We start from the raw sequence: 20,543 nt of genomic DNA on the forward strand, positions 1-20,543 counted from the left end.
ACAGAGTCTCGCTCTGTCACCCAGGCTAGAGTGCAGTGGCGCGATCTCGGCTCACTGCAAGCTCCACCTCCTGGGTTCACGCCATTCTCCTGTCTCAGTCTCTCTGAGTAGCTGGGGCCTCTCCAAGTAGCTGGGACTACAGGTTCCCGCCACCACGCCCGGCTAATTTTTTGTATTTTTAGTAGAGACGGGGTTTCACCATGGTCTCGATCTCCTGACCTCGTGATCCTCCCGCCTCGGCCTCCCAAAGTGCTGGGATTACAAGCGTGAGCCACCGCACCTGGCCAAAAAACTTTTTTAAAATTGAGACATAATTTACATATAAGAGAGCACACAGTTGTTATCTGTTCACTTTGATGAATCTTTGACAGTTTTATACACCAATATAAACACCATCAAAACAAGGTGTAAAACATTTACATCACCCCAGAACATTCTCCCCATTCCCCTTTCTAGCTAGTCCCCTCCCCACAACCACTTTCTGATTTCTGTCAGCTCAGGAATGACTTTGATAAAATTTGTACTAGATTGCACTGTATGAAGTTGAATCATTTATACCTGTACCAGCAATATATGAAATTGCTAGTTTCTCCTTACCCTAGAATTATGTGTGTATGTACTATAATATGTCATAAATATTAGATATATAGTAATCATTGCCAATTTCTACCTTGTATTAATTTCTATTTATTTGTTTGCTGGTAGATGAACTTTTTCAGTGTGCTAACTGGCCATTTATATTTCATGGTTGTGGTCATGGTTGTTAATTGTCTACTCTTATGTGTATATCTTTTTTATTTACAAAAGCTCTTAAATTTTTTTTTTTTTGAGACAGAGTCTCACTGTGTCACCCAGAGTTAAGTGCCAGGTTCAAGCAATTCTCCTGCCTCAGCCTACCGAGTAGTTGGGAGTACAGGCGAGCACCACCACACCCAGCTAATTTTTGTATTTTTAGTAGAGACAGGGTTTCACCATGTTGGCTAGGCTGGTCTCAAACTCCTGGGCTCAAGCGATCTGCCCATGTCAGCCTCCCAAAGTGCTAGGATTACAGGTATGAGCCACGGCGCCTGGCCTATGAAGAATATTATTTTTCTTTTAAAATATTTTTACCAGTTTGTCATTGCCGTACAATTTGTTTATGGTGACGTTGTTTTGTTAACATGGAGTTTTAAATATTTGCATTGCTAAATTTGCTGATCTTTTCCTTCATGATTTCTACCTGGTGTCATTCTTAAGATCTTCATAATCCCAAGATTATATAAATACCTAGTTATATCCTTCAGTATTATTTTTATGCTTTTTATTTTTAATTTACATCAAAAATCCACCTGGAATTGATTTGCTTTATTATATTAGGTCATTGTTATCATGGTTTTTTTTTCTAAATTGTTAGCCACCACAACTGAATAATACCGTGTTTCCCCATGGATATTAAATGTGTTCTTTATCAGAGTAAGGCCTTATATATATTTTGAGTGAGTTTTATTATTTTACATTTATTTCTTTGTCTATTCTTGTGCCAGTACCTCACTGCTTAATTGTTGTAGCAATATAATACTGTTTAGTATCTTTTAAGGCAGGTTGAACCTTTATTGTTCTACACTTATATTTTTACTTTGAAAGTTTAAGTGGTGGATAATGTGCTACATTCTTATTTTCTTTTAGTTACCACACCTGGAAAAAGCTTAGACTATAGGCTATGGAGTCAATAAAAAGGCCTAATTATTTAACAGGTGGCTGCTCCCTGAATTGCAGCCCCAGTGCCAAGAAAGAAATAATTAGTTTTTAGACAAACCCTTCAAAGTAATGGAAAAGATCACATATGGAAAATAAATATCATGAGGAATAAAAAGGAGTGAAATCTAGCATGCTTGATTGCCATTTTCTGGTATGGGCATATAAATGTTTTTATGAGACATTTGATTAGAATTTTTTCCATCTCCCTGGTACACTGAGCAAAAGCACAAAGAATTGACAAAGTTGCAGAAGGTATACCATCTTACTTTCTTCTCTTTTACCTGGTGTGAATCCCCAGGACATCTAGGATAGCCACATATAAATGCAACTCACAAAATCCCCCTCCAAAAACATTTGTTAATAATCTTTCAAATACCTGCCATTTTGATTTATTAATATCCCTTCTACTCTCTAGTATTCATTCAGGTAATCAAGTTAAATGTAATAGTAATGTTCTATTCTTTGCGTACAGATAATTCAACTGAGCACAATAAGTAAAACATTGAGCTGAGGTTTTTTTAGTAGAAATAAAAGTTAAAGCGAGAAACTCTTACTGAGCATTTACAAAGCACCAATCTCCTTTAAACCTATAAGCTAGAAAGTGTTGTGGTGCCCAAATTATACTGGGGAAAAGTCTAAGGCACAGAAAGGTTAAGTAATTTGGTCAAGATGTCATAACTAGAAGTGATAGTGTTCAGACATAGCCAATCATGCTTGGCTCAATAGTTTGATTCCATTTGTTTTTGAAGACATTCTCTCTTATTTGTGATTTTGTATTGCTTATATGTAATATCACATTTTCTGCTAGAAAAAAAATCATTCCTAGTTTATATGGGGAAACATGGTGCATCAGTATTTTTATGGCATTCTACATAGAAAATCGTCACTTTCGGAGGTTCTCCCACCTAAGTAACAGTTTCTCTAAGTTAGCTAGGCTACTTATTTTTCCTATTTTCAGATAAAGCAATGTGATTGTTGATGTTGTTGTTGTTTTAAACTGTAGTAATAAGTCCAAACAAATGACTTCAGGACTTAATTCATACTTAGTCAAAAATTGTCTAAGTCCCCTTTAAATTGTGGAAAATGTCAAATTTATATCCCTAATATTATATCCTCCGTATTATTTGAAGAATTAAAATTCAGAAAGTTATTTAAAAGTTTGTTTAACTTGAACAAGAAGTTCCTGCCACATTTACCCCTAATTTTTCATAGGAATATAAATAGTAGAGTGGTTATGAATATGGGATTTGGAGTCAGACCTGAATTTGAATCCCAACTTGGAAACTTACTAGCTGTGGGATCTTGGGCAAATTACATAACCTTTCTAACTCTGTGCCCTAAAGTGTAAACTGGGGATAATAATAGTACCTTTTTGGTAGGTCAGTTTGTGGATTAAATGAAATACTATTTTTAAAGGGTTTAGTATGGTGTCTGGAACAATCCGTGCTCAATAAATGTGTTCTTGTTTTCATCTTCAGTGTTGTCATTATTATTTTTAAGAATTAATTTATCTATATTTGACCACTGTCAGTAGATCTGTCAAGATCAGATGATTAGAATATATACCATTTCTACAATATTTGACTGTTTTATGACCTTTTCTTAATTTAACTCATAATAACTCTCAGTGATTAACTTAAGGTTGGTTTCTATCATAATTCTTACCATTCTGAGACAAAAAAATTTTTGAGTTTTGATATTTTTTCAGTGGACAATAATGCCTCATTAATGAACTGTCGGCTTTTTCCTTGAGGCTAGTACTAAGAAAAAGTAGGGGAGGGGATGCAGATAAAGGAACATTCATTGTAAATAGAATTTAAATATAAAGCAAAAGGATATCATCACTTTGGAGAACATAGAATTATAAGCTCAGTGTAATGTAAATATTTTTATTCCATTCCTCTCTCTTAGCCAAGTTCTAAGGTTGTGATAAAATGAAGCAAGAAGGAATATGATTATAGACCAGGTTCTCTGGTTAGTGTTCATTTTATACAGAACTATAAATAATGCTGCAAAAGACCAACGTGGTTCTTTATAAATAGGTCGTTGTCAGAGTTCCTGACCCTGGAATGGTGATTATTTGAATTCTAAACTCCCTGTCCAGTTCCTGAAGTCACCTCTTTTTCTTCCTTTTTCTTCAGGATGAAGACAGCCCTTCTGTCTTAACCCTGTGCTTTCATATGGTTTGCCCTGATACAAGTTTCTGTCATGTTAGGGAAGTTTGCTTTGTTTGTGGATCTGTTTTGAGACCGATGGGGAGACAGCCATGTACCCCAGCTGCTTATCAGGCCTTTTTGATAGGGAATCCCATCTTCCCTATGGAAGACAGTTGTTCTATTAGCCTACTGGCTGTAGATTAAATGTTACTGGCTGAGCAGTTGCTGAAACCCCAGGGCAGGTGTAAGAATGCATATTACAGATTTGTTCTGGAAAGCCTCTTAAATCTTTCCACCTGTGTCCTGCTGAGTGTTAAGCATGTTAGATAGGCAAGAAAGCTGAGAAACTGCATTCCCCTGTTGCTAAAGATATTTTGAAAACTACGTCTTTCATATAGACTCCAACAATACTAAATATTTACAGAAAACACTATGAAGATTTCTTTTTTAACTAAGGGATACAAAAGACATGTTTTAGAGTTAGCCTTTCAAAACTCCAAACTGAGGGGGCAATATAACATTCCTTTAAAGTTCAGAAACAGGAGATTTTTCCATGTTAGTGGTGAACAGTGAAAGAAAAGCCACTGGTTTTCATCTTCATTTTCTTTTTTCAAAAGTCAGTTTCCATTTTCCTTTTTGCTTGATTTTCCTAATGCTCTATTTTTCTATTCTTATTTTTTTGTTCAAGTATTTTAAAAATTTTTGTTCTTATTTTTCTCTTACTGTTAATTTTTAATTTCTCTTTTGAGTTTTTTTTTTTTTTTACCATTTGTATCTGCATTTTTCTCTGCTTCCTTTAACTGACTATTTCTGTTTCCTATTCTGAATCTTCTTTCATCTTTTGCTTTTCTCCGTTGATCTCTTTCTCTCCTTTGGCCTTTTCTATTACTCAAAGTCATCCCTGCTCTGCTAAACATGAAGAGTTCCAGTGGCCTTATTTTCCAGAACTTTTTTTTTTACATAGTTTGATCTCTGAGCTCATTCATATTTTGTCTGTCTGTGTCTCTTCATATGAGTTACTGTGATCTCTACTATCTACTTCATGCTGAGAAAAGATTCAGACTTCTTTTTTCAGATGTGCTGGTACATAAACACTTTTTAATTTCTTTCTCCCCTTCCCTTTTTTTGTTGATAAATAATAATTGTACATATTTGCCGGTGATATTTTGATATGTGGATACAATGTGTAATGATCACCTCAAACATTTATCATTCCTTTGTGTTGGGAAGTTTTGAACTCTTCTAGCTATTTTGAAATATACAATAAATTTTTAACCATAGTCACCCTACTGTGCTATCAAACACTAGAACTTATGTTTGTATCCATTAACCAACCTCTCTTTATCCTCCCCACCCCACCCTTCCCAGCCCCTGGTAACCATCATTCTACTGTATACCTCCATGAGATCAACATTTCTAGCTCCCACATGTGAGTGAGAATATGCAGTATTTCGTCCTTCTCTGCCTGGCTTATTTCACTTAACATCATGGCCTTAGTTCTATCTGTGTTGCTACAAATGACAGGATTTCATTCTTTTTTTATGGCCAAATGGTATTCCATTGTGTATATATACCACATTTTCTTTATCCATTCATCCACTGATGGTAGGTTGATTTTGTTTCTTAGCTATCGTAAATAGTGCTGCAATGAACATGTGGGTGCAGAAGTCCTTTCAATATAATGATTTATTTCCTTTGGATAAATACTCAGTAGTGGAATTGCTGGGTCATATGGTAGCTCTATTTTTACCTTTCTGAGAAACCTCCATACTGTTTTCCATGGTGGCTATACTGCTTTACATTCACACCAACAGTGTATAAGAGTTACCTTTTCTCTGCATCCTCACCAGCATTTGTTATTTGCTGTCTCTTTCATAATGACCATTCTAATTGGGGTGAGATGAGATCTCACTGTGGCTTTGATTTGCAGGTCCCTAATGATTAGGGATAGTGAACATTTTTCTACATACCTGTTGGCCATTTGTATATCTTCTTTTCAGAGATGTCTATTCAGATCCTTTGCCTACTTTTTGATGGGATTTTGGTTTTTTGCTTCTAAGTTATGTGAGTTCCTTGTATATTCTGGATATTAGTACCTTGCTGGGTGAATAGTTCATAAATATTTTCTACATTCAACAGGTTGTCTCTTTACTCTGTTGGTCATTTCATTTGCTAGGCAGAAGCTTTTTAATTTAATTAAGTCTCATTTGTCTGTTTTTGTTTCATTGCCTGAGGTGTTAACCATAAAATTTTTGCCTGGACCAAATGCCCTGAAATGTTTCCCGTGTGTTTTCTTTTTATAGTTTTACAGTTTTGGGTCTTATATTTAAGTCTTTAATTCATTTTGAGTTGATTTTTGTACATGGTGAGAGATGGGGGTCTAGTTTTATTCTTCTATATATGGATATCCAGTTTTCTCGGCATCATTTATTGAAGAGGGTGTCTTTTTCCCAAAGTATGTTCTTGGCACCTTTGTTGAAAGTCAGTTGGCTGTACATATGTGCGTTTATTTCTGGGCCCTCTATTCTGTTCTATTGGTCTGTGTGTCTATTTTTATAACAACACCATGCTCTTTTGGTCACTATAACTTTGTAGTATATTCGGAAGTCGGAGAGTGTGATACCTCTAGCTTTGTTCTTTGTGCTCAGTATTGCTATGGCTATTTGGCATCTTTTGTAATTCCATACAAATTGTAGGATTTTTTTTTTCTATTTGTATGAAGAATGTCATTGGTATTTTGATAGGGATTGCATTGACTCTGTAGATTGTTTTGAATAGCATGGTCATATTAACAACATTAATTCTTTTGATCCATAAGCAGAGGATATCTTTTCATTTGTTTGTGTTCTCTTCAGTTTCTTTCATTAGTGTTTTGTAGTTTTCTTTGTAGAGGTCCACCTTGGTTAAATTTATTCCTAGTTTGGTGTGTGTGTATGTGTGGCTACTGTGAATGAGATTGCTTTCTTGATTTCTTTTTCAGATAGTTTGTCATTGCTCTACAGAAACACTACTGATTTTTGTATGTTGGGCTTTTGTCCTGCAATTTTGCTCAGTTTGCTTACCAGCTCTAAAAGTGTTTTGTGGTGTCTTCAGGTTTTTCTGTAAGTTGATGTCATCTGCAAAGAGAGACAGTTTGACTTCTTTTCTGATTTGGATGCGTTGTATTTCTTTATCTTGCCTGATTGCTCTGACTAGGACTTCCAGTACCATGCTGAATAAGAGTGGTAAAAGTGGGCATCCTTGTCTTGTTCCAGTTCTTAGAGGAAAGGCTTTCACCTTTTCCCCATTCAGTATGGTTAGCTGTGAGCTTGTCACAAATGGCCTTTATTATATTGAGGTATGCTCCTTCCATGCCTAATTTTTTGAGAGTTTTTAATCATAAAAAGCTGTTTAATTTTAGCAGTGCTTTTCTTGCATCGATCAAGACAATCATATAATTTTGGTCCTTCATTCTGTTAATGTGATGTATTACATTTATTGATTTGTGTATGTTGAACCATACCTGCATCCCTGGGATGAATCCCACTTGATCATGGTGTGTATTATCTTTTTGATGCGTTGTTGGATATGCTTTGCTAGTATTTTGTTGTGAATTTTTGTATCTATGTTCATCACTGATAGTGGCCTGTAGTTTTCTTTTTCTTGTTATGTCCTTGTCTGGTTTTGGTTACCGGGTAGTGCTGGTCTCATAGAATGAATTAGGAAGAATTATTTTATCTTCAATTTTTTGGAATAGCTTGACAAAAAAAAAAATAGTGTGTGTCCTTTATAATTTTGATAGAATTCAGCAGTAAAGCATGAGCTTTTCTTTGTTGGGAAATTTCTTATTACTGATTCAATTCGATTGCTTTATACTGGTCTGCTCAGGTTTTCTATTTATTCCTGGTTCAATCTTCGGAGGTCGTATGTGTCTAAGAATTTATCCATATTTCTCTAGGTTTCCAATTTGCTAGCATATAGTTCACAGTAGCCTCTAAAGATCCTTTCTATTTCTGTTGTATTAATTATAATGTCTCCTTCTTTCTCATTTTATTTATTTTGGGCATTTTTCTGTTTTTCTTTGTTAGTCTTGCTAAGAATTTATCTATTTTGTTTAACTTTTCAAAAAACCAACTGTTCATCTTGCAGATTACTTGTATTGTTTGTAGTCTCCATTGTGTTTAATTCTGTCTAATCTTTATTAATTCCTGTTTCTACTAATTTAGGGTTTGGTTTGTTTTTGCTTTTTAATTCCTTGAGGTGCATAAATCGTTCTACTTTTTTGATGTTGGTGATTATTGCTATAAGCTTCCTTCCTAGCCCTGCTTTTCCTGTATTCCATAAGTTTGGGTTTGTTGTATTTCCATTTTCATTTGTTTAAACAAGTTTATTTTCTCCTTAATTTCTTCATTGATTCAGTGGTCATTTGGGAGCATGTTGTTTAATTTCCGTGCATTTGTACAGTTTCCAATGTTTCCTTTGTTACTGATTTCTAGTTTTATTCCATTATGGTCTAAGAAGATAGGTGATATGATTTCGATTTTTTTTAAATTTATTGAGGCTTGTTTTGTGGCTCAACTATGGTCTATTCTGGAGAACATTCCATGTGCTGATGAGGAGAATGTGTATTCTTAGCTGTTGGATGAAATGTGCTGTAAATGTCTGCTGGGTTCATTTGGCCTAAGGTGCAGTTTAAATGCAATGATTCCTTATTCATTTTCTGCCTAGATGATCTCTCCAATGCTAACAGTGGGTTGTTGAAGTCTCCAACTATTATTTTACTGGAGTCTATCTTTCCCTTTAGATCTAATAATACTTGCTTTATATACCTGGGTGCTCGAATGTTGGGTACAAATATGTTTAGAATGTTATATCCTCTTGCTGAATTGATCCCATTATCTTTCTATAATGACCTTCGTTGTCTCTTTTTAGTTTTTGACTTAGAATCTGTTTTATCTGAGATAAGTATAGCTATTTCTGCTCACTTTTTGGTTTCTGTTTGTGGGAAAAATCTTTTTCCATCCCTTCATTTTCAGTCTATACGTGTCTTTACAGGTGAAGTGAGTTTCTTACAGGCAGCATATTGCTGGGTCATTTTTAAATCTATTCATTCTGTCTTTACCTTTTAAGTAGCAAATTTAATGTGTTTACATTTGAGATTATTATTGCTAGGTTAGGATTTATTCATATCATTTGTTCATTGTTTTATAGTTGTTTTGTATATCCTTTCTTCCACTTTTGTTTTTTATTATTGCCATTTCCTTTTCCTTTCTTCTTCTCTTATTTTTTATTGCAGTTTTATGATCTTCTGTAGTGGTAATGTTAGACTCCTTTCTCTTTCTCATTTGTGCACCTTCCCTACAATGAGTTTTATACCTTCATATGTTTTCATAATGGTAGATATTGTCCTTTTGTTTTCAGGTATACGAGTCCCTTAAGCATTTCTTGCAGTTGTGGTCTAGTGGGGAAATCCCTCAATTTTTGTTTGTCTGGAAAAGACTTTATTTCTTCTTCATTTTTGAAATATAGCCTTGCTGGGTACAGTATTCTTGACTAGCAGTATCTGTTTTCTTTTAGCATTTTGACTGTATCACCCCAGTCTTTCCCTGCCTGTAAGGTTTCTGCTAAGAAATCTGCTGATAGTCTGATATGTATTTTCTTATATGTGACTTGATGCTTTTCTCTTGGTGTTTATAGAGTTCTCTCTTTTTCCTTGACTTTTTTTTTTTTTTTGAGACAGAATCTCACTCTGTTGCCCAGGCTGGAATGTAGTGGCATGATCTTGGCTCACTGCAACCACTGCCTCCCCAGCTTAAGTGATTCTCTTACCTCAGCCTCCCAAGTAGCTGGGGTTACAGGCACCCACCACCACACTCAGCTAATGTTTGTATTTTTAGTAGTGATAAAGTTTTACCATGTTGGGCAGGCTGGTCTTGAATTCCTGTTCTCAAGTGATCTGCCCGCCTTGGCCTTCCAAAGTGCTGGGATTTCAGGCATGAGCCAACATGCCTGGCCTTGTCTTTCACTTTTGACAGTTTGATTATAATGTGGCTTTTAGGGTTGAATGTATGTCACAGTCCTTGAGCTTCCTTCCTTCCTATGCCTCTTGCAAGTCCTTCCATCCTTCGTATGCCTCTTGCAAGACTTGTGAGTTTTTCTGCTCAGCTATTACTTGTTAAATATGTTTTCTATGCCTTTGTCCATCTCTTCTTCTGAAATTCCAAGAATTCTAGTATTTGGGCACCTCGTGGTGTCCCATATGTTGTATAGGCTTTTTTTTTTTTTTTTTTTTTGGTAGGGGGGTGGTCTGATTTGGTATTCAAAAGCCATGTTTTCAAATTCAGAAATTCTTCTGCTGAATCTAGTCTATTGTTGAAGTTGTCAGTTTGTTTCATTGATTGAATTCTTCAGTTTTAGACTTTCCATTTGATACTTTTATATGATATCTATCTCATTGTTGAATTTTTTATTCAGATCATGAATTTGTTTTCTGATTTCTTTGTATTGTTTATTTCTGTTCTCTTGTATCTCAGTTTGTTAAATATCTTTATTTTAAATTCTTTTAGTCATGTCACAAATTTTCCTTTATTTGTTATCTGTTACTGGAGAATTATTGTGTTCCTTTGAGGATGTCGTGTTTCTTGCTTTTTCATGTTTCTTGTGTCCTTACATTTATATGTGCACAGCTGGTCTATCAATTGCTCCTTTCATTTTTATGGATTGGCTTTCATAGGGAAAGACTTTTTCATATATATATATATATATATATACACACACATATACATATATACACACATATATATACATAGACATATATATACACATATATATACACACACACACACATATATATATACACATATATACACACACACACATACTGTTGGTTGGGTAGGGCGCTTCAGCTTTGGTTCTGGGTGGGTGCAGTAGTGTAGACTTCTTAGCCTGTAATCAGCTAGTCAGCTTCAGTGTTGTCTGTGAGTTCCTCAGTGATTAGGCCGCACTTGTTAGTGTAGGCTGTGGTGAGGCTTCTTTGGGCATAGGCACACCAGGTGGGTTGATCCATGGGTACCAGTACTGGCAGTAGCAGGCAGGGCAGGCCTGTCCTCAAGTTCCTAGCTGGCATGCACCAGCACCAGCAGCAGCAGGAGTGGCAAAATGGTACCCAGGCTCCCAGATGGCACATTTAGGCACCCATGGCAGTGGCTATGGGTGGGGCAGATTAATCCCCACACCCCCAGATGGTACTTGCAGGCACTGACGGTGGCAGTGGGGAAGGCTGATCCCTGGGCCCCAGGATGGCATGCTCATGCACATGCACCTGTGGCAGTAGCAGGGCAGACTTGTCCTCAGGTCCCACATGACACCTGTGGGCATTGGCAATGGAAGACACAGCATGCTTAACCTCAGGCCCCTGGATGGTACATATGAGTGCCCATAGCAATGGGCAGGACAAGTCAGTCCTCAGACCCCAGATAATGTGTGCAGATACAAGTGGTGGTGACAGATGGGGCAGGCCTGTCCTCAGACCCCCAGACAACAAGTATAGGTGCTAACAGCAGTAGATGAGGCAGTCTGATCCCCTCTTCCCTGGACAACACACACTAGCACTAGTAGTGGGTGGAGTAAACCTCTCTAAACCCTGTAGTTTCTTAATTCCTAAAGAATCTGTGAACGATTATGAAAAGAGAACCCTAAGTTACTTGTAATCAGTAATAGAGAAAAGCCATAAAGTTAAATATTCATAAGGCTTTTCCTAAAAATTACATTTGATAGTTATAAAATATAGAAATAAAAGCATCCAAGTAATATTTTAAAATATACTCTAGAAATCCTAGGAAAATATCAAAAATTTAAAACAAAACAGTCATTTATATTTTAAACAGCAGCCAAAGCAAACCAAGAATCATAGGAGAAAAACTGGTTTTGATATTTAGGGTTAGTAATGTCATCATTCTTTATATAGCTTGTTTTAATTAACTCATTTGAAATGAATCTAAAGCTTTGTGATTTTTGTGTTGCTTGTGATTTCTTAACATTATAATAAGTGCCAAATGTTTGTTAGCATAGTCAACAATTATCCAGACACTATTTTGTTCTTTGTTTTTCAATAGCTGCAAAAGTACCTGTAAAAGTATTAGTCATATTTAGGCTTCCAAGTTTTCCAGTGAACTAGGAATCTGGCTTCAGCTTGGCAACTAATTCTGAGACCTTTAGTTGCTCATTTGTAAAATGGAATAGAGGAAGCTAAGTTACTTGCATATTTAAAGAATCCAAGGCTATCTACCAAAAGTTCTGAGAGGTCAGTATTGTGACCAGATACAAAATAAGTACACAAAAAGTCATACTAGCTCTGAAATAACCACTTAGAAAACATAATTTTTAAGACTTTAACTCACCAAATATAAATTATCTGGCAATAACCTTTATAAAGATTTATTAAAATCTTTATGTAAAATTAAGAAAACTGCAACCTATTAAAGGAGTACATTGATATACTATGTTTCTAGAATACTTAATTTTTGACAAAAACCAAATTACCTAAAAATTATTTTATAAACCTAATATAATTCAAATAAAAATACCAGTAGAAGGAGAGAGAGAAATATGCAAACAAATATAGCCCCAAAATGTTCTAATAAAAAGAGTAGGGAAACATAATTTCTCACTCCTTAGGTACGGATTATGCATGGTGACTTCCTTTCAAAGTGTACACTGTGGAAAGCAAGAAATAAAAGAGTAACATCAAGCAGAAAAGATAACTGTTACGTATTGGGCTTAATACTTGGATGATGAAATAACGTGTACAATAAACCCCCATGACACAAGTTACCTATGTTACAAACCTTCACATATACCCCCAAACCGAAAATACACGTTTATTTAAAAAGAAAGACAGAGAGAAAGAAAGAAAGAAAGAAAGAAAGAAAGAAAGAGAAGTAATTTTGCAGTGTAGAAACCTGACAAGCACTACCTCAGTGAAGTGATCAAGGTCAACATTAACAGTCATAAATCATGTTGCTAGTATGTACCCTTGAAATGATGTGATGCTAATGGCATTTTATATCTAAGGCCTTTCTCCCAATAACCCATAAGCCCAGTCTTATCATGAGAAAAATGTTGAATTGCAGCCCTGTGACATCTGACCAGTATTCCTCAAAACTGTCAAGGTGATCAAAAACAAAGAAATTCTGAAAACTTGCCACAGCCAAGAGTAGGCTAAGGAGACATGACAACTAAATGTAATATGGTATCCTGAATGGGATTCAGGAACAGAAAAAGGATATCAAGTAAAAGCTAAGGGTGTTGCTCTACTTGGGTTGCTATAAACAGGATATCGCAGACTGGGTAGCTTAAACAACATTTATTTTCTCACAGTTCTGTAGGTCGGAAGTCCAAGATCAAGATTCTAGCAGGGTTGGTTTCTGGTGAGGTCTCTTTTCCAGGCTTGCAGACAGCCATCTTCTTGCTGTATCCTCACATGGTCTTTCTTCTGTGCTCAGGTGCTCCTCACGTCTCATCATTTTCTTTTTTTTTGTTTTGTTTTGTTTTGTTTTGTTTTGTTTTGTTTTGTTTTGTGACGGAGTCTCGCTCTGTCCCCCAGGCTGGAGTGCAGTGGCGCAATCTCCCGTCACTGTAAGCTTCATCTCCTGGGTTCACGCCATTCTCCTGCCTCAGCCTCCCATGTAGCTGGCACTACAGGCGCCAGCCACCACGCCCAGCTAATTTTTTTTGTATTTTTAGTAGGGACAGGGTTTCACTGTGTTAGCCAGGATGGTCTCGATCTCCTGACCTTGTGATCTGCCTGCTTCGGCCTCCCAAAGTGCTGAGATTACAGGCATGAGCCACCGTGCCCCACCTCATCATTTTCTTATAAAGATACAAGTCCTATTGGATTGCTGTCCCACCCTTATGACCTGATTTAATCTTAATTACCTGCTTAAAGGCCCTATCTTCAAATATGGTCACATACTATATTTGTATGTATATGTATGAATGTATTCAATGTATGAATTTTGCAGGAACACAATTTGGTCCATAACACTAAAGAAATCTAAATAAATTTTGGACTTTACTTAATAACAACCTATCAGTATTGCTTCATTGAATATAACAAGTGTACCATACTAATGTAAGACGTTAGTAATACACCAGAGTAGTTTGAGGGTACAAGAACTCTCTGTACTATTTGCTCAATTTTGTGTAAATCTGAACTGTTCTAAAAATAGTCTATTAAAAAATACACAAATTTTGAGACATATGTTTAAAAATGAGTAACAGGATCATGATCTTTCCCAGTCAGATAGATGCCTAAGTATACAACAGAGTTACAATAATTAAAGCAGCAGTGTACTGTACAGGGTGGATTATTTAAGAAATGAAGTTGGGACAGTGAGGTAGCCATTTGGGGAAAATAATTAAATTAGAACTTTATCCAACCCAATATACTAAAACAAACTTCTGAATTGATTAAAGATTAACAAATGAAAAAAGAAGAAAGTGCTAGAAGAAAATATAGGTGGATATTTACATGGTCTTGATGTAGGAAGTGATGTGCCTATGTATTACAGTAGTTCTTGATGAGTTATGGTAATTTTTGTTTACTTTTTCTTCTTGCCTCTTAGGATTGTCCTACTTTGCAAAAAGAAAAACAAAAACAGTGAATGTATATTGCTGAAGCTATGAAAGTTATAAAAATAAAATAACATTTCTATAATTCTTTGATTCTATAAATAGTGTCTGCCCTCCGAATGGCTTAAGCCTAGTGTAGATAGGACATATTTAGAAATATACGTATAAACCTCCAAAGTGAGTTGGGATCAAATAAGTTATATGTGTATGATGATGTACACAAAACACTTTGAAAGGGGTATGTAGTTGTCTATGCCCATTTATATTTCCATAAGGGAATGCCTGATGCTGGGTAATTTATTTTTAAAAAAATGAGGCTTCTTTGGCTCACAGCTCTGTAGGCTATACAAGAAGGATGGCACCAGGATCTGCTTCTGGTGAGGGCCTCAGGCTGCTTCCACTCATGGTAAAAGGCAAAGGGGAGGTGGCATGGGCAGATCACATCATGAGAGGGGAGTGAGAGTGAAAGGGAAGGTGCCAGGTTGTGTTTAACAACCAGTACTCAAGGAAACTCTCATAGCAACTAATAGAGTGAGAGCTCACTCATTACCACAAGATCAGCACCAAATCATTCATGAGGGATCCACCCCCATGACCCAAACACTTCTCATCAGGCCCCACTTCCAACACTGGGTATCAAACTTCAACATGAGACTTGGCAGAGCCAAAGAAACCATATTCAAACCACAGTAGCAGTATAATAGAGTACTATAAAAATGTAAATATTCATATAAGCACAGTTTATATGCAACACATAGACACATTATTATGGACTGAATTGTATCTCCCTAAAATTCATATGTTGAAGCTCTAACTGCCAATATGATGGTATTTGGAGGTGGGGCCTTTGGAAGGAAAGGCTTAGGTTTAAATGAGGTCATGAGGGTACCCCCGCTCTCCCTGCATCCCGATGTTGTGATTAGTGTCCTCATAAGGAAGGAAGAAACTAAAACTCTCTCTCTCTGGCACATACTGAGGAAAGCTCATGTAAGGACACAGTGAGAAGGCAGCCATTTGCAATCCAAGGAGAGAGCCCTCACCAGACACTGACTGATGGCACCTTGATCTGGGACTTCTGTCTGTGAGAAAATAAATTGCTATTGTTTAAGCCACTCAGGCCATGGTATTTTGTTATGGCAGCCCAAGCTAACTAAGACACAAAGTACAAAATAAGTTAAAATGATAGTAAATGTTTGGATTGCACTTTGCCATTTGCAGAGCCCTTTCAAATCCATGATGTTTGATCCTCAGGCCACGTGAGGTAAATAGGGTGCACATTACCACCCCTCTCCACAGGTGAGGAAACAGAGGCCTGAGAAGCAATGTGACTTTCTCCAGTAATAGTAACTGAATGTAACTCAAATCAAACTCAGGGCTTCTGAGTGCATTCCACAGAGGTTTCATAGAAGGTGTTAAAGAAATTCAAAGGCGGGAACAGATCCTGAGGCCCAGGGCAGTCAGAAAATAATTTTAGGAGGAAATGGGAATTAAACTGGGCTTTGAAAAAACCAGGGACATACACCAGTGGGAAGGAGGTGGAAGGGCGTCCCAGAGAAGTGATGTGGACAAAAGTATGCTGCAGCCCATCTATGATACAGAGCAGGGTATGGTCCTTTCAAAGGATCAAATGTGGGCAAAACTTGAAAATTGTTTGGTCTTGCTGAGATTTTTCTTTAAAAATAAGAAGGCTGGTTTTGCTTTTTAAATACAAGTCTCCTTTCAACCCTACCCCTAAAAAACTTAGATTCATTAAAGTTTGTAATCCATAGTCCCATAGAATGACAATGTTGGTAATAACTAGGAGCTATTTTGTTAGGTTTCTTAGAATTCTAACTAAACAGAGAAGTGAGAAGCTGTCAACACAGTACACTAACACAGTACAGAGACAAATTTTGTGTACGGCAAAATTTCATAAAGAATGGCAAGGTCTTTCAACCCACATGGGGAAGGCTGTCTGAGGACAATATATGTACTTTCTCCCACCTCAAAGGCTAATCATACAGTAGACAGATGTCAATCTTCAAGCAGTTTAACTAGTCTACTTGAGAAAGATAAGTATTGGATTTTCATATCATAAAGTTAGTAGTAGTAGAAATACCTTGTTTCAGCCTTTCAAGTAACTTATTAGCCTTTCTCTGGCATTATCATGTAAGAGTTGATAAACATAATTGCTCAATGATTTGGAATTATGTATTAATACTATCAAGGAGCAAGGTGAACAAAACCAGAATTCTAGTCAAAGGTTTTGGAGGTGGCTGGCTACTCAGAAACATTTATTTATTCAGCACACATTTATTGAGGGCATTCTCCTTGGCAAGCATAGTACAAAGGCCAATTGGTACAAAGGCCAATAACAGAGCCACCATAGAGCCAGGTGTGGTGGCACATGTCTATAGTCCCAGCTGCTTGGGAGGCAGAGGCAGGAGGATGACTTGAGCCCAGCAGTTCAGGGTTATAGTGTGCTATAATTACTTGAATAGCCACTGCATTCCAGCCTGGGCAACATAGCAAAACCCCATCTCAACAAAAAAGCAGAGCCGCCACCCTCAAGAGCACCTGCAGCCTAGTAAGGGAGACAGCAGTTACACTGTAGTATGAGGAAGACTAAACCAGAGAGATATTCAAGATTCTCTGCAAGACCAGAAGAGGGTCTTAACCCTGGGGGAGAAACAGCAGGTCAGACCAGGAAAGGAATCAGGAACCATTTCTAAGATGGAGATAACACCTCAGTTAACCGAGAGACAGAAGTGTATAGTGTATATAGAGGCAGCGAGGAAGAAGGGGAGTGCAGGCGTTTGTTCAGGAAACTTCAAAGAATTGGGATGTCTGGAGCATAGATGTGATGGGAGAAGGAGATGTAACAGACTGGAGAGGGAAGCAAAAGCCAGATTATAGAAGCCACATTGAGAATTTTGGGTTTCCTTGTGTAGACAATGGAGAGCCACCAAAGGATTTAAAACGGAAGAGTTTTCATGGCTACATTTGCATTTTTGAAAAATATAAAAGACCTGAATATTATAGACCACAAGGTAGTCCTTAGTAATTCGATGGCTGAGAGGAGATTGCCAGATATCCACCCTTGCAGAGGCAGGCTATGGGCCCTTGGTTCTGCTCCTTTTGGACTTCCAGCTGAATGAAGTGTCCCTGTTTAGCATCTCTATTTTAGGAAGAGCTAGAAGAAACGAACTGAGATTTCAGATAGCACTGATTAAAGGCAATAAGGAGATAAAAATTTCTAGAGGAAATTAATGCTTTTTCTTTTTTGTAAGTAAGCATTCACCTAAAAGAGTGGTGCCTTTTCCCAAAGATGCTCCCACATTGCTCAAGACATTTCTGGAATTTCTCTTTTGAAATTTCTTTAATGTCCAACCTGGATTCATGTCTTTTTGTGGTTGCATTTTTTAAATTTTGTACTCCAAAATAAGCACTACTCTATCTGATTTCTTATCTTCCTTACTAGACCTAGCACTGAATTGACTTTTGATGTATTCCCAAAGTTAAATCCATCTTTACAGGATGAAAGTTTGTTACCTCTGAAGACAATGAAGAAAGTATCTATCTGGTCAAGAAGTTATCAGCTACAAGTTTCTCGACCCTCAGTCTCAGAGATTGCCTATGAAACAGGGGTGATAATAATCTTTTTCCTGCCCCCCACCACATTCAGTTATTGTAAAGATGCTACCAGACAACATGGGAAAGCTTTTTGTAGAGTGCTGTGTCAGTGAGTGCTATTTTTGTTGTCTCATAGTTTGCAGGCAATTCCAAACTGTGCATTTACCACATCGTGGTGTCTGTCTGTATGTTCTTACAGATTGTTTACTTCATGAAAGTAAGGCCTGGGTCATATTTGGCTTTGTTTTACCAGTGTCCAGCGTTGGTAGCAGGCATTAAAAGCCCCCAGATGTTTTTTGAATGAATAATTGAGTCTAGCTCATTGCCTTCTCCTCAAATCACATATATCAGAAATAAATAATGCACTTGAGATTATTCAGTTCAAATAATAGACTCAGAGGCTACTTGAGTTTCTTTGAGTAGTTTGTCATTAGGAACCAGCTGTTCTCCATCTCTGAAGGGGCAAGGACAAAGGGCTAATGAAATCAATCAATCTGAAAGCGTAAAGGCTCTTAAGCTTTATTTCTGTGCCCTTTACTTTGACTGCATTTAAAAATAACTAGGCACATTTTTTTTTAAGTTACTGATGCTGGGACCCCATCCCAGGACAATTAAATCAATACCTCTGGAGTTGGAAGCCTGGCACTGATAGTTTTTAAAGCTACTTGCTGATTTTAACATGCAACCTGCATCGGATGCAGGGGATCTAGAAATATGCTTTGAGAAACATTGCTTTAAACAAATAAAAAATTTTAAAAAAAGGGGCCCTTCTCTCTAGTTCTACATCAGGTGCTTTACGAGATGGATAAGAACATAAGGCATGTTCCCACTGCAGTCTACTGAGGGAATAAAAACTAGCAATCACTAGTATGAGTGAATGGAAAAGCAACTATCAGTATTTGGTGAGCTATGAGAAATCATGAAAAGAGACTTATGCTGAGCCTGAGGCTTTCTGCAGAATCTGGTAGATGTTTTAGGGAGTTTATCATCAAAATATAAGACAGTCTCTACCCACAAAAGGAAGTTGACTCTTAGCTTAGCAAGCCTTCTAGTACCAGCCAACAGGCCTGACCAGTACAAAGGGTCTGAAGGCCTTATTCCCAATACAAATCACCATGTTTGGCACCGGGAATGCAACAGTGAACAAGACTCAAACTGTCTCAAACAACTGAGTCTGTTCACAATCAAGTAAACAGGCAATTACAAAATGTGGAGAATTGATGAAAGAAATGAAATAAGGTTGGTGAGATAGGAAGCACCAGTTGTTGGAGGGCTTTTAAGGGTAGACTGAGGTATTTGTTTCAGTCTAATATGATAACCAGTAGTTTCTGATCAAAAGAATGCTATAAAAGAAATGTGTAAAATATTATTTTTTAAGCTTTGGATCTGGGAAGGAAATAGTACAGATGTACAACAATTAGGACACCTGCAACAATCTTAGGGTTGGGTGATAAGTTCCTAAGTTAGGGTGGCTTGGATGTGGGAAGAAGAGGTTTGTAGACTTCCCAATGAAAAAGATAGCTGTTTATATTATATAAGTAATTTAAATTCATTTAAATCGGAAATGAATTGCCAATGTTGGAATTCTATATTGGGCTACTTATTGTGTGTCTGAGAATCAGTTCCTCTTGATAGTTCCCATTGATACAAATAGCTATTGTATCTTAGTCTATTGCACAATTGTGGGAGAACTTTAAAAACTAGATAAGAAGTCAGTGAAGCCAGTCAAGGTCTAGTCCTTTTTGAAAAATCAGTTGTTTACTTCTGTTTATAATTTTACACAGCCGCATACCAAAAAAGCACCAAAAACAATAACAAAAAAAACCACTTTCCTGTCAAACACAACTTCTCTGAAAATAGTAAACCTCCATATTTTAACACACTATATATAAAATATATATGCTATGTACTATAATATATAATAGATTATATATTATATATGATATATATAATCTATACCATAGAGATCAGTTATATATCATGTATATATACTATATATATACTATATACCATATATAATATATAGCTATATATTATATGTAACTATAGATTTTATATATACACTATATACACTATATATAATATATAATATTGTAACACACTATAAAGTCAATGTTATTTGAGAATCTGAGCCTCTGTGAAATTTTTTATTAATCAAACCTAAATTTTTGTCTTTGCCTTCAAGTGAACAAGCTCTACAATTTTCATATGTAAATGATCAGTGTGTAATTAATTCCAAAAAAAATTCACTACTCTTTTTGGGCCAATTCCATAAAGAGCCACAGAGTGGATAGTATTGAGTTATTGGGACATACACGATTGTAAACTATCAGACCTCCTGTACTCAAATTGAGTCTGTATTCTAAATCTTACTGTGTATCCTCATAGGAGACTGTAAAGTGCAGGCATGCTTTCAATTCGTACAGT

At 36.6% G+C, this 20,543-nt stretch overlaps 1 protein-coding gene across 1 annotated transcript in view; it reads left to right on the top strand.

The window, feature by feature from the left end:
- Positions 1-20,543, top strand: part of CWC27 (CWC27 spliceosome associated cyclophilin) — a 253,748-nt gene that overhangs the window by 229,198 nt on the left and 4,007 nt on the right. The gene's annotated exons all lie outside the window — the stretch shown is intronic.

Source organism: Nomascus leucogenys, chromosome 18 (assembly GCF_006542625.1).
Source record: "Nomascus leucogenys isolate Asia chromosome 18, Asia_NLE_v1, whole genome shotgun sequence".
NCBI lineage: Eukaryota > Metazoa > Chordata > Mammalia > Primates > Hylobatidae > Nomascus > Nomascus leucogenys.